Genomic DNA, 15,021 nt, shown 5'->3' with positions numbered 1-15,021 from the left:
CCCAGAAGCCATTGACACCCCCTCCCCGCCCCCGCCCTAAGAGCAACGTATCACTGAGACTCTGCCAAGAGTAACGGTGGCCACTCTCTCCACAGGGCCTTAGCCTTCCTCGAGACACAGCTCCAAATGCCTCTTCTTCTAGGAAGACCCCTGCTTACTCCCAGCTCAAGAGAGCTCCTCTCCTCTTCGGACACACAGCCCGTGATCTCGCCTCCTCCAACACCTGCTCTCAGCCACTTGGCTTCAGCCCCACACAGCCACACCTATGCTCCAGTCCTGAAAATAGCTGAGCGGAGTTGGGGGCGGGGGGTGCCGCTGCCTTGTTCTCAGTTGCTTTTCGTCCTCAGGGAGCAACTGCCAAGTGCAGGCTCCTTGGAAGCATGTCTCCCATGCTGGTGAGTCCAGCGTATCCACCAGTCTCGGCTGCCAGAAGATTCCATGCTGTCCTCTCTCTGCCTGGCTTCTGCCCGGGTCTTCCCCGAGGCATCTCTTGTTCCCCCCGCCCCCAACCCTGGAGACGCTTTCTGGTCCCTTGGCTGTAATGGCCAGCTACCCGTGGCCCTGCTCTTTCCCTACACCTGAGCTGGACCTACGGCTCCAGCTTCTAGACCTTAGAATGTCTTGGTTCTGCTCAGAGTTAACAGGAGACACTGGCTGTGGCCCTCTCTGTCACCCACAGTGGCTGGAGCACAGCCCATGTTCCAGGAGAGGATTTTGGGGTTACAACCCCAAAGGCAGTGTCACTGATGTAAATTTAGCAGCAGGCCAGGAGGTGGGATGGGAGGCTGGGGGCTGCCTCCTTCGCACCATCAAGGAATGACCTTAAATGACCTTGAAGACCCTCCTTCCCTCCTGGGGCTTTGATTTCCTCCCCACAGAAAGGAGGACCTGGGGTCAGAGGCCAGACCCCCAGCACAGGCCCCCAGGATGCTGGTGCCCCCGAGGGGGAACCTGGGACAGCAGGGCTGCGGAGGGACTAAGGCATAGGGTCTCTGACTGCCCATCCAGGAAGGTTTGACTCCATAACTGTTCTCTCCACCCTTGCCTAGGAAAGGACAAAGCAAATGAACCCACAGGGGATGAAATGAACAAAACTAGAACACTGGACACAGGATCTCACGGATGCTCTCAACCAATGTCTGAGTGCGTTCCGCGGCTGTCAGCTGCCGGCCCGAGGTGGTCCCGCAGAGCCCAGAACCGCACCGGCGGGAGTAACTGAAATGGTTTACCCGGCGGAGGGCAGCTCCTCTGCCCGTGCACCTACCCCCAGGCACCCCCAGCTCCCCTAGCTGCCCCTCCCCCAGGCACCCCCAGTTCCCCCAGCTGCCCCTCCCCCAGGCTAGCCCCCCACACCGCCATCTATCATTTGTTCTCTGACTACTCTAGATCTCTGTCCTAAGTGGAGCCACAGAGTGTCTCTCCTTCTGTGTCTCAAGTATTTCACTCAACACAGTGTCCCGCAGACCCTCCCTGGTGTCACAAGTGGCAGAATGTCCTTTGTCAGACTGAACAATACTCCGGTATCTGGGGGGACTGCTTGTCTGTTCACTCATCTGTCGATGGACGCTGGGTTAACTGCACGTCTTGGCTGCTGTGAACTCTGCCTCTGGGAACACGGGTGTGCAAGCATCTCTCTGAGACCCAGCTTTCCATTATATTGGGACTCAACCCAGACATGGAATTGCTGGGTCATGTGGTGATTCTATTTTTAATTTTTGGAGGAACAGCCATGCTGCTTTCCCCAGCGGCTGCATCACCTTCCATTCCCACGGAGAATGTTCAAGAACTGTCATTTCTGGAAAGATGGAGCACATCTAGAGGCTTGTGCCGGAAGTGGGGCGCTGGATTTGTGCCCAGACCCTGCCCATTCTGATGCCTGTGGGCACTGGGCATCTCCATTTTCCCTCCCCCAGACGTGGGGCTGCAGGTGTCCCACGGAGCTGTCTGCAGCGTGGGGTTTCCCAGCCCAGAAGGAGAGGTGGGAGGGGCAGGTGCTGGAGGCTCAGGGTGAGGGGAGAGTGAGGAGGGGCCCTAATGGTCAGAGGCACCAGTGTGTCCTTCCGTCCTTCCCTTCTTCCTCCCTTCCTCCCTCCCTCCTTTTCTTTCCTTCAGTTCTTTCCTTCCTTCCTTCCTTCCCTCCTCCCTCCATCCCTCCTTCCTTCCCTCCTTCATCCTCCCCCTCTCTTTATCCCTCCCTCCTTCTCTCCCTCCTCCCTTCCGTCCCTACCTCCCTCTCCCTCTTTTGGGGAGTACAATTCCAACATTCTTCAAAACTGTCTGACCTGGAGTCCAGCAGGAGCTCTCTGAAGTGGGATTTCCTGCCTCCCCTCCCTCGACACCCCAGGACACCCCCACCTCCTCCCCCTGCATTAGGACAGGCAGTTCCGGGTTATTGATAAGCTAACTTCTTAATCCTCCCCTTTCTTGAGGTTCTAGAATGGGGGTGAAAGCCTGAGGGCATCTCGGGGACTTTGGGATGAGCCCATCCTTCCCTTCCCACCTGGTGAGGGATTCTCTCTCTGTCTCTCCCAGACACACACATCACTGCTTCTTTCAAGACAATTATTTTAAGGAAAACTCTTGTCTATGAGAGATGATGCCACGATGGGTATGATTGGGCTACATCGGGCGAGATCATGTTGGACTCCTGCTTGCCTCCCCTCCCCCAGGTCGCGGGCACATCAAGGTGCTGGGGGACCCCTCCTGGCCACAGCCAGGCTCCCTGCCGCAGAGGGGAGCCTGGGAACGCAGGGGCTCCACTTTCGGAGGTGAAAGCCCACGTGTCTCGAACTCGCCTCCCCCACCCCGAGCTCGGCCCAGCCAGTCTCCTGCTCAGAAGGAGGAATTCGATCAAATGTTAATCCTCTCCACATGTAGAATATTCCAGATAGCCCCGAGCTCATAGTGCCTTTTGAACTTGTGAACAGAAATTGATTCAAGGTGACGAATTTGTAATCAGTTTATGATTGATGGGCCGCGTTTCCAGAAAGGCAGCTCCGTGTCCCTTCCTCCTTCCCGGGAAGCAAATGTGTTCCACTTTACGTGCCCCCGTCTCAGGACCCGGAGGACCAGGAGAAAGAAAATAAAGTCAACTGCAATATTTAACTTGTATTAGAACAGATGCCACTTAATTAGGGGATCAGGGGGAAGGAAGTGCCAAAATAGAGCTTTTGGGTTCTCCCCCGCCCCGTCTGGACAGAGGGCAGATCGGATGTTAAACTATTAGTGTGATTAGGTGAATAATGACTTTGGACCTAATTTCACGGGATTGGAGAGAGAGCAGGACAGGCTGAAAACAGAAACATCTGTTTGAATATTCTAATTTCAAAGGGTAATCGCCTTGCGCCCGCCCTCACCCCTTTCTCTTCTTGTCTTCCTTCCTTTTCTTTCTTTTCTTGGTTTTAATCTCAAGGGCCTTGAAGTGACGCGCAGAGTTCAGCCCTCGCGCAGTTCAGCTGGAAGGTTCTCAGGGCAGACGCACGGGGAGGCGCCCAGGAGAGGGGCAGAGGAGAGCCGGGGGGCTGGGGCGCGGGGGGCCCCCGGAACGTGCCCCGGGTTGGGGTGCCTTTGAGCCTCTGCGGAGGCCTCAGACCTCCGTGCCCGGCATGGCTCGCAGACCGCTGGGTGGGTTCACCGGCCTCTTAAACCAGCGGTACCCTTTCTACCCATGCTTCCTGCAGCCTGTGGCTCTTCCCGTCTCCCCTGGAGCTGCTGGGAAAACGGCTCCCCAAACCCAAGCCCGACCCCAAAAAGCAAACCTTGACTTGCAGCATCTGCTGGCGTCTTTGATGTGAAGACCCCTCCAAGGCCAGTTTAGAGCAAGCCCACGTTGTCCCGGAGCTGAGGGCACTGGGATAAGACCAGCGCGTTGGGCTCTGCCTGCTGCTCCCAGGCCCTCCCTCGCATGGCTGCCACCGGTCTTTGTCGGTGCTGTCCACCACCTGGAACACCCTTCCGGGAACTCCCCCGGGTTGAGAAGGGTCTGCTGGCTCCTCAAGGGTCAGACTCTGGGTCCAGGCCGTGTTGGGGTCTCCTCCAGGTGGAGCTGTGCCTCCTTCATCCTGGCCCACAAGCCTGGAGCCACATGCACCCCCCACCCCGGGGCAGCACGTCCTCATTTCCATGCCCCCTCTATCTACACAGCCTACGCAATGATCTTCCTCCCCTCTTTCCCCTCTTAACTCACTCACCAGCCGTGTTTGAGTGACTGCTCTGTGCTGGACCTGGCCCTAGAGTGGATGCAGAGACACCCCAGGACCCCAGGAGCCTTACTGGGGGACAGCAGGAAGGGGCTTTCCTGGGCCCTGAGCAGTAAGTGAGGACAGCTGAGGATCCTTGGGAGAAGGGAGATTGTGTGGGGCCTAATCCTGGCTAGACCAGCATGGATGGCAGAGCAGGGAGATGGCATGCTCCATGCAGAAGTGGGGCTTTTGCAAAGGCCCGGGGGTGAGCTCAGACCCTTAAGAAAATAAAAAGATACTTGCTGACCTTCTAGAAGCTTCTGACTCTCCCCACCTGAAAGTCTTGCCTGGAACAGAAAGAGCATCCACCTCTCTGCAGGCCCGCTGAATTCAGATCCTTAAGGGGGCAGGCAAAGGGCAAGACTGGCAGAGGGTGCAGTGGGCAGCTAGACTTTGTCATCAGAACAACACAGAGACCCCAAGGGGCTTACAGAGGTAGGTGGTGGGGGATCTTTGACACTTCATATCAAGGCTTATTTTTGCAAAGATCACAGACACATGGTACAGAATTCCCAAGGGCAACAGGGAGGAAGAGGCTTCTTCCTCCCCCAGGTGCAGCCACCCCCCTCCAGTTCCCTCAAGGTTGGCCTCGAACTCCCCTCCTCGGGTCTCTGTCTGGAGACAGATTGGTCATGTCAGAGCACATGTGTGTAACCGCGTCCTCTCTGTGTTCCTCTGGTCCCACACCTTGTGCTTCCACCCTCATGCACCGTGCGTGTGTGTGTGTGTGTGTGTGTGTGTGCGCACAGCTTCTCATTGTGCACAGATGTGTCCAGGCACCCCTGCAGGACAGGGTGCAGGCCCCCAGGGGACTGAACTGACTGTGGTCAGATCCTAGGGGATGGGAACACAAGCCAGCTCACCCCCTGAGTCCCTGCTCCTTGGCGGCCGGTGTGAATGGAAGCTGTGTCTCAGGCCCTGCTTTGGCCTGGGCGGAGGTGGGGGGTGACCGGTAAGAGCAGAAGAAACACAGGACTATGTGCGGCTGCTTGCGGTGATGGTGGGGGCAGCGAGGGGGTCTTCTGGGGGAGAGAGAATTGGCTGATGAGCACAACCCCCGACAGCTGTGGAAAGTGCCTCCTGGGCTCATGGATCCCCCGTGTGCCCAGGACGGAGAGGGCCTGTAGATAGGGCAGGGGGATTTCTGTGCCTGAGCCCCTCCTCTGGCTCACCCTTCTCCCATGCTTGACACAGACCCATGTACGCCTAGCACCTTCTTTACCCCAGACCCAGTGTTCTCCTCGCAAGCTCGCCCTGCTCTGTGCCAGGCTTGGTGCCAAGCAAGGCGAGGCCGGAGGGCTTCTGGAGATGCTCTTTAGGCCCAGGAAGCACTGAGGTGGATGCCCTTTCTGTTCCAGGCAGGACTTTCAGGTGGGGAGAGGCAGAATTTTCTAGAAGGTCAGCAAGCATCTTAAAAAAAAAAAGATTTTATTTATTTCTGTATTTGACAGAGAAAGAGAGAGCGAGAAATGGAGTGTGGGGTGGGAGGGGAAGAGGGAGGGAGAATCTCAAGCAGATGCCCCGCTGAGTGTGAAGCCTGACACGGGGCTCAATCTCACAACCCTGAGATCCCAACCTGAACTGAATTCAAGAGTCAGATGCTCACCCAACTGAGCACCCCCAGGCACCCATGGAAGGTCAGCAAGTATTACATAAGCCCCTGCTATGTGCCCATAGCGGAGATGGACCTTGAGCAGAGATGAGCAGAAAATGCAGTCTCCACCCTCCAGGGCAGAGCCTTCCAGGGCAGAAGCTGGTGAGCGGGAGGCCAAGAGGCCACCGTGGTGGATGGACCCAGGGAAGCAGGGGCCACAAGTGGGGCCCTGAAAAGTCACTTCTCCTCCCTGTAGCCTCAGGGCAGCAGCAGAGGAACCTCTGACCTCTCCAGCTGTGGGATGGGGACACTGTGAAAGCACACATGCAGGGGGATGGAGGGGTGGGATGAGAGACGCCCCGTTCCCGCTCGGTGGGCAAGCGCTCGTGGGCTCCTGGAGATGAGGCCCTCGAGGACACGTGGAGTGGGAGACAGAGAGAAGCAACGTGGAGTGGGAGACAGAGAGAAGCAAGAAGCATCTGAATGAGTTATGAGCACCCCTGACAAACCAAGAGTGGTGCCTAAGTGCCCCAGGACTGCCTTTTCAATCATTTGCAAAACTTCTGGTTTGTTTTTTTTTTTTTTAGATTTATCTATTGGAGAACACACAGCGGAGGGTGGGGGAGGGGCAGAGAGAGAGAATCCCAAACAGACTCTGCACTGTGTATAGATCCTGATTCAGGGCTCAGTCTCACGACCCATGAGATCATAACCAGAGCTGAAACCAAGAGTTGGACGTTTAACCGACTGCCACCCAGGTGCCCCCAAAACTTTGTTTTTTAAACAAAAGGACACACACAGCCCCTTTAGGCAACATAGTTTCCATGTGACCCAGGAATTGGCTCCTGGGGGGAATACGCAAACGAAATGAAGGACGGTTTCCAGGGAGATGTGTACAAAAGCAATCACAAGAGCACTGTTCACAGGAGCCAAGAAGTAGCAGGAGTCCAGATGCCCACCAGTGATGCATGGGCATGCAGACTGGGGCCTGCTCACACCACCGAATATTACCCCCCCACGAAGAGGAACGGGGTACGAGTATTCGCTACCTTATGCTCAGTGAAAGAAACCAGTCACAAAAAGCCATACTGTGTGATTCACGCACGCAAAGTGCCCAGAACAGGGAATCCTAGAGAGGGAGCAGATCAACAGCTGTTAGGATAGGAGGGCAGGAGAACGGAGAGGTAATAGCTATAGGGTAGGGGTTTCTTTTTGAGGTGCGTGCCCTGCAGGAGGCCACCTTCTGCTCCACGGCCCTCGTTCCCACCCCAGCTTCAGCCCAGCGAGAGTCGCGGTCTGGGCAGTTGGGTGTCTCTCCAGGATGGTGGTGCTGACCGACTCCACAACCCAGAGCTGGGCTCCAGTCCCGAGGCAATGCACGACCAGCACATCCTGGGAGAGTGAAGAAGCAAGTGAATGTGGGGAAGCCAGGGTGTCTCACTATTCCCCACCCAAACTGGGAGGCTGCTAACAAAACAAGGGACTCTGGTTTAGCTGTGGATGAGCAGGACCCTGCTGAGAAACCAGGTGTGTGGTCATCTGTGGAGTAAGAGGGGCACTCGACCAGGAATGCCAGAGAAGGACTCGTCTGGCTGCAGTCCCAGGGGGCTTCCTGGCAGAGGAGGCATTTGACCTGAGCCCCTGGTGAAGCAGATCAGGGGACAGTCCAAGTTACCACCCTAATAAGAGGAAACAGTGAGAAGACATGTGCCTCTGGGAAGGTCACTTGCCCCCACACCTCTCCAGATGGTCATCTGCCTGTGGCCACTTCTTGCCCCCTCAGAGGGAGGCGCTGAGAGATGCTGAGAGTACGGCTCTGCCCCGTGGGAAGGGCACAAGTCTAGGGGGACATCACCCACAGGCTTCTCTGCCCACCCTGCCCCGGGGTTGTAGTTGATTCTGCGACGCATTGATTTTTTTCTTTTTTTCAGTTGGATTGTACATGGTTTTGAAAAGATGTTTCTCTTCCTTCGTTTAGAAAGTGTCAGTGTTGAGTGTGGTGGACCGTGGAGGGAATCAGGACCGTGGAGGGCCACAGGTGGTCCTGGCTGGCATCGGGACTGCCGTCTCTGCAAGGAAAGGACATCCTGCTGCGTGGAGCACATGGGTGTGCACGTATGTAGGTGTGTGAGCATGTGCAAATGGACACATATGCACCTGTGGGCACACACCCATGGATTATGATTATCATGTGAGTGTACATGTTGTGTGAGAATGTAAGTACAGGTGTAAGTATGTGGGTGTGGAGACATGTATGCATTGCTTGTGTGTGTGCACATGTGTGTATAAGTGTGTGGACATTTGGGTGCGGCAGAAAGCTCCTGAGCATGTGGGAACCCTGCTCCTTGACTTCCTCGGGACTCTCCCACATGGTTGTGTGCAGGTGGCAACAACAATCCCCACGTGGGCATCGCCCACAGCAGAGGCTGAGCGTCCACATCTGGCATCTCGTGAGAGCCTCAAGCCGTCCTCCCTGGCCAGTAGGTGGGTGTTATTTCCCTCCAACAATTTTACAGAGAAAAAAATTCAGGGCTCAGAGAGGTAGGATCACTCTCCTGATGTCCCACAGCAGCAGGTGGCAGGTGGGCCAGGAGCCAAAAGACCTCGGATGCCTGGGCTCTCCCCCACCCTCTCACTCACACAGGTGTGGGAACTTTCCTTTGGCCCCGGCTCTGCTCACAACCGGAGGTCAAAGCAGCTCTGGTAGGAGGGGGATCTTCCCCCCTCACCCTCCACCCTGCCCACAGCATTCCTGGGCTGCGGTCCACCAGGCCCTGCAGTTCCTTTGAAGTTGGCCCTTGAAATCTGATGAGGTTTGACCCACTCTGGATGCGTCTCTCATCCAGGGTGAGGTGCTTGTGGGGTTGGCCCTGCCTTCAGAAACAGCCTGCACCTCCAAAGTGGGGCTCCTGGGCCCACGAGCCCCAAAGTCCCTCAAGGTCCAAGGCAGCCTGAGCCAGTGGCAAGCACTGTGGGAAATTGCTGGAAGCAGTCTCGGGCCTTGCTCAGGCAAGCTCAGCTTAGGACAGACCACAGGCAGCTCCAGCCCACCCTCCCACCCACTGAAGGCTCTCCTCCTCCACCACCTTGTCAACCTGGCTCCTGGCCCTGGTCCCCACTGGTCTGCACTGGGGTTACCTATGAGACCCTCTGAGGGGCTTTACTCCATGGACCTTCCTTCCATGTGGAAATTCTCCCCTCCCTTCCTTTCCAAAAGCACAACTCTGCTTTCTTCTTCCACTTTCTTGGCTGCTCCTCACTCTCCGGTCTTCTGCCTTCCTTTCACATGGGGCAGGTCCTCAAGGTTCCATCCCTCTCCTTGGCTGCTCACCTGGGACCATCTCTTCTCCTTCAAGACATCATCTCTGTGAACTCCAGCTATCTGCTGGTATTTCTACCTGGATGTCCCACTAGCCCTGCAAATTCGAGTCTGAGACAGAACTCATTTCCTTTCTCTCTAATTCTCCAGATCTGCTGATTCCCCAGCTTCCCAGATGGCATTACCAGCCCCATCTTGTTCCCTTAGCCCTCCCCGAACACCTACTACCTTCATCTAATCAGCAACAAGTCCTGTGGCCCCATCCCCTCTTCAATAGCCCTTGGTCTCATCTTTTCCTTCCCATATGTTCTGTCCCTGTCCAAGGCAACAGCCCCTTTCCTGCTCTTCTTGCTTCCATATGGCCTCCTGTAATCCATTCTCCAGGCATGGAGATCCATCCTGGCTATGATGGAGAAGTTTGTAGTAGACTGACATCTAACAGGGAACAACTAGAAAAAAAACACAATTTTTAAAATGTTTGGAGGCATCAGAGTGTCTCTCAGGCAAAATCTCAGATAGACAAAAAGACTCTCTGACACTTGGCAGTTTTACCTTTGAGATATTTGCCAGGTCCTTAAGCTGCTCAAGGGGGAAAAAAATTCAAAAAAGATGGCTGTTGATAGTCAGAGTAGAGTTCTACAGTTACCATTCTAGAGAGAAAAAGTCTGATGTTCAAGGTCTGCTGAAACGTAGGAATCCCCAAAAACACCTCAAGTTCTCACTTGGGATCCTTGGTGGGATGCAGTCTGGAAGTGAGGGTGAGCTAGAGGGAAAAGCAAGATTTGCAAAGACTATAATCTAGCCTTGAGGCACCTCACTCCCTGACTGGGTTAAAATCAGTTGTCTCCCGCTCTACTCATTCATCAGAGGATGCAGTAAACCCTCTCCTGAGCAACATAACACCTACAAGAACCTCTACAATTTGTTATTCGCAATGCCTCACATTCATTTCAAAGTTACCAAGTAAAGTGAGAAACAGGGTCAAGAGAGAAAATAGACAATAGAAACAGACCCACGATGACCAAGGTATGGCAGTTTCCAGTCTTGCAATTTAATAACTGTGACTAATATATTCAAGAAAATCATTGACAAGATGGGGAATTTTAGCACAGAAAAGGAATCCATAAAGAATAGTCAGTAGACATTGAAGAACCAAAAAGTATAAACACTGAAGTTAAGAGCTCAGTTGATGTGCTCACAAGCATAGTGAGAGCAGAAGGAAGGGCTAATGAACTGGAAGCTGGAGACATAGAACATGTCCAGGCTAAGACAAGGAGAACAGAAAGCGTGGGAATCACAGACAAGAGCAAACACCAGCAGCAGCAATGGGGCAGGATGGAGAGGCCTAACAGAAAGGCACTTGAGTCCTGGAAGGGGAAAGCTGGGAGAGGAAGCTAGACTGGAAGAAATAATGGCTGGGAATTTTCCCAAGTAGAAGAAGACACCAACTATCAATTCAAGAGACAGACAAATCCCTTAGAAGGATAAATGCAAAGAAAGTCTCACACAAGCAGAACTGCTGATCAGAAAAGACAGGAAAAAAGCATTAAATGCAACCAGGGGAAGAAGACACGATGACTCTGGAAGAATAAGAAAAAGATTGAAGCTTATTTTCAACAAAAGTATCACCTCAAAAGTGATAAAGGGAATGATCCTGAAAACACAAGATACTATACTTAGCAAAATATCCTTCCCAAGTGAAGTGAGGTCCAGTCATTTCCTAATAAACCAGATTTGAGAGAACCCACTGTAGGCAGACATGCACTAAGAGGAATATTGAAGAAGATCTTCAGGCAGAAGAAACAAGCACAGAAATACAGAAATGAATGAACAGCTACAGAAAGGGATCTAAATATAGACTATATAAACAATAGTCATCAAAAATATATGTAGAATTGAAGTGAATATCAACAGGTTAACATATAAAGCAGGAAAAGGATGAACAGAGAATATGCATTGTCTGAGGACCGGTGAATGTACTAGTTTGAATTTGACTCTGATAAATCAGGAACATGGTAGAAGAAAAAATATAAAAGAGAGTCAAGCAGAAAACAAATATGAAGATGGTAGATACAAATACCTTGATAATTACACTAAATGTAAATAGACTAAAATACTAAAGAAAAGATTGGCAGACCATATTCAAACACATATATTATAGAAAAGACACATGTTACAACATAAGGATACAGAAAAATTTTAGGTATGGAAAAATAAATACTGTACAAACACTAGCCCTCCCAAAGCTGGCATAGCTCTACTATTATCAGGTGGAACAGTCTTTAGACAAGATTTGTCTAAGGAAAAACACATAATTATTAAAAGGTCATTCCACTAGGAACCTAAAATCATTCATGTACATAACAATACAACTTCAAAACATAATGAGCAAAAATTGACAGAACCAAAGGCACTATAGACAAACTTCAATCGTGGTGGGTATCTGGGACACAGCTCTGCTGAGACCTGAATTACACATTGGCCCTGAGGGCCTGAACAGGGCAGCCTGGACACCTGTGACCTGGTCTTACCACTCAAATCCCAATTTCCCTACTGCAGCCGCATTGGCCTCCACACATCCCCAGAACACACTGGGCACCAGTGTACCCCAGGACATTTGTCCTGGTGGCTGCTTCTGCCTATCACACTCTGCCCAGTTGTCTCCTTTGGCCACTTGAAGTCTTGGTTCAATGTGACCCTACTTCCCACCCTCAGCCCTGCCTTCTGCCCTGTAGCTTGGCCTCCAAAAGCCCTGTCCCTGTGCTCTTCCATTGGCCCCCACTCACGTCTATAGTAGCCACCATAGCTTTGTTAGGCCCCTCTGTGTCCACAAGGCAGTACCTCCACATATTTGTTCTCTAAGGTGTCATGGGCTGGGTATCTGTGGATGGGTTGACAAGAAGGTGGTATACAGAGCTGGGAACGCCCGTAGTTACTGCCTTCACAGTGGGGTTGATCCAGAGGCCCCCCCCCAATTTTTAAAAATTTTGAGTAGAGGCAGGAGAACACTGACTTCTAGGCTCATTCTATCTCCATGTCTCTCCATCTGTCATTGTCACTCCACCTTAGTTACAAATAGTGACAGCTAGAACAATACAGAATTGTTCTAAGAACAAGGTCCCAAGAAGGGAACATCTGCCCAGTGTACTCAGGTGTCAAGTCTTATGGCTTGGAGACCCATCCGTACCCCCCCCCCAATTTCACCTGTGCTGACAGTGGACTAAGTCAGTGGACTAAGGAAGTCTCAGGATGGAGGTCTCAGGATGGTGGACAGGTCAGGGTGTGGGTGCTTCGGTGTCCCAAATAAGGGACAGATCTGGCAATTGGTCCAGGATCCCAGAATTCTGATAGCTGTGGGGCCTGCTCTGGTGATACAGGGGAATCCCAGGTGGGAAGGAGAAAGGTGAGTAACCACTCGCCCACTAAGGGAGATGGGAAGGGCTCATTCCTGAAGCACGCTGCTAGTGGACATAGGTGAGCCCCAGGCTGGGGCTGTTTTCTGCCCCTGCAGGTGAGATCAGCCAGCTTATCAGGGAGCAGCAGGAGCCCCCCGTCTCTGTTGGGACCTCTGACACCTTAGCACACAGTCCACCCATCTACATCTACTGGCCACTGTGGGGGGGGGGGCGGCAGTTAGTGCTGTTCTTGATTTCCTGATAAGGAAACCAAGTTGAAGGATTAAATCTGTGGTTGCCCAGTGGTCGATGCTGGAACCAGAAAGCAGGTCTAGTGACGTCGAACTCCCAAACCATCCTCTTCAGCCATAGTCCTGTACTGAGGGCCACAGGGCAGCCTTGGCCTTGCCCTCCCTCGGCCCAGATGAACCCTTCATCTGGACGTTCTTTCTCCATTCCTCATCTGCACGGTTCTTAGCTCCCATCCGTCCTTTCAGACTCAGATTATAGGTCCAGGAAACTGACCCCCAAGACGGGGCTCCCAAGCTCCCACTGTGCTTCCAGATGCCCCGGGGCTGGTCAGTGGAGGTGCAACCCAGATAGGTCCGCCTGCCATCCTGCCCTTTCAGCCCCTCCCCGCCAGCGCCAGCACCAGCCCCCGACCCAGCGCACAGTAGGTCCCAACAAACGCCTTTGAAATGAATGGGTCTTAAAATTCCATTCCTTCCCACACACCATGGGTAGATGAACCCACCATGGGCTTCTTAATGCCCTTTCTGTGTGCACACCTGGGTGCTCATGCACACACGGTAAAGCTAATGTTTGTAGGCATGTGGCTGTAAGCACATGTAAGCACATTTTGTCAGTGACATCGGCTGAGTTGTCATACTCCTGGGCCTGAGACAGGAGCTTCTCCCTGGAAGCTCAGGCGGCTGCTGGAATATGTTCCCTCGTGCATCTTGGGGAGGCCTTTCCTAGGACAGAGCCGGCCGCCAGGGCCCCGCCTTCTGCGCGCACACCTGCGGAGCCTGGACCTGGCAAGGAGCCTGCCCAGGGCCTCACAGCTGGTCAGAGACAGAGCTGGGGTTGGAAACTAGCCCACACACATCCTAGTAAAGAGCGTCTGCCACCCCCCTCCATGTCCACATCTGATTTACACAATTATCGGAATAGGAAAAGGACTACACTTTCTTAATTAACGAAGGGTGTGTCTCTGTTGTTAATGTTTTTTTTTGTTTGTTTGTTTGTTTTTTTGTTTTTTTTATTTCTAAGAGTGATGGAATATGCTGAAAGCACTTTCTGGGAAGACAGTGTGAGAAAGGCAAGGTGACCGTCCCTCCCCCTGCCGCGGGAAGAAGGAGCAGATTCCCTGTGCGGGTCAGGGAGGGCGCCACACAGTGGTGGCGGGGGAATGTGGGCAGCACAGGAGAACAGAATGGGTGTGAAGCAGCTCTGTGCCGGCAGAGCCCTTAGAAAAGACAGGAAAAGAAAAGAAAAAAATCTCCCCATGAATTCCCCCGCTTTTCCTCTTTAATTCTCCACTCTGCTGCTGTTTTCCTCTGTGTGTGTGTGTGTGTGTGTGTGTGTGTGTGTGTGTGTGTGTGTGTGTCATAGAGGCACCAGGTGCCTCAAAGCAGGCGGGACAGAGAGTGGTGTAAGGAGGGAGGGGAGGGGAACAGAGAGCCGGGGAGGGGAGAGGGGATGTGGGTGCACGATGTGCCCCAGGCCCTCCTCGTTCCCACCCACCTGAGAGTACACCCAGGACCCAGTGCACTTCCCAGGACCCTGGCGCATGGCAGAAAGGGGACAGGCTGCATCTCCACCACATAACTCTCTGTGTCCCTGAGTTCCCCAGGTCTCCTCTCCAAGCCTCAGTTTCCTCCCTGGTGATGTGGGCATGCCCTCCACGGCCCCAGATGAGACGTAGGCAGAGCTGCCCCTGGACAGTGCCCAGCAGTGTGGGCACGGCCGGGTGGCCTCCCCAGACAGAGGTCAGTGCCTCCAGCCAGAGCAGGGTATGTGGGTCGTTAACACACAGCCTCATTTCCTCTTGACGAACACTTCAGTTCTGCAGAGGGCTGTTTCCAAACCCAGTGCTGGGACACTTGACAGCCGCAGGGTCCACAGTCTACACACGGGACAAATCACACTCAACCAAATGCACACACCCGGCCACACAGTGCAGGGGCCACCTGGCAAGGGGGGAGGCCCGTGTCTGTATCACGTCCTGGCTGTTCTTGACCTCACATTCTGCACGCGGCCGGCCAGCGCTGGGGGAACTGTGTGGGGGCTGCGGGGACCCTGTCCAGTCCTATACGGCTGCTTGAGAGCCACACTCGTCCACCGTTGACCATCGGTTTGCCCCTCCGTCTTCGTCCATGCTGGCTTCCTCAACACTTAAGAGAAATTCCAGGTCCCCGGGCAGGACTGAAACGTGTCTCGGTGGATACTCCTGACCAAATCCTGCTCAAG

This window comes from Meles meles, chromosome 2 (assembly GCF_922984935.1).
Source record: "Meles meles chromosome 2, mMelMel3.1 paternal haplotype, whole genome shotgun sequence".
Classification (NCBI taxonomy): domain Eukaryota; kingdom Metazoa; phylum Chordata; class Mammalia; order Carnivora; family Mustelidae; genus Meles; species Meles meles.
Note: the sequence above shows the minus strand (reverse complement) of the source record.